Below are 211 nucleotides of genomic sequence, written 5' to 3' on the forward strand. Positions count from 1 at the left end.
AGGGGGGGGGGGAGAGCGTGTGAGAGCATTTTGAACAAAAAAATCTTATATAATATTTTAAGTGTTGATAAACAGATGAATGGTATCGAGAAAATGTTACCTGATTAGATGCATGCCCTTATCGTAAAGCCAATTTGTATAATTTTATCAAGATTAGCTATATTAAATGAAGTTTTTTATTTTTGTTTTTAAAGCACACACATACACAAAA

At 30.8% G+C, this 211-nt stretch overlaps 1 protein-coding gene across 1 annotated transcript in view; it reads left to right on the top strand.

Moving 5' to 3' along the window:
* Positions 1-211, top strand: part of LOC119594086 (cystinosin homolog) — an 18513-nt gene that overhangs the window by 16260 nt on the left and 2042 nt on the right. The gene's annotated exons all lie outside the window — the stretch shown is intronic.

The sequence above is a fragment of the Penaeus monodon genome, chromosome 33, assembly GCF_015228065.2.
Source record: "Penaeus monodon isolate SGIC_2016 chromosome 33, NSTDA_Pmon_1, whole genome shotgun sequence".
NCBI classification, from domain to species: Eukaryota; Metazoa; Arthropoda; class Malacostraca; order Decapoda; family Penaeidae; genus Penaeus; species Penaeus monodon.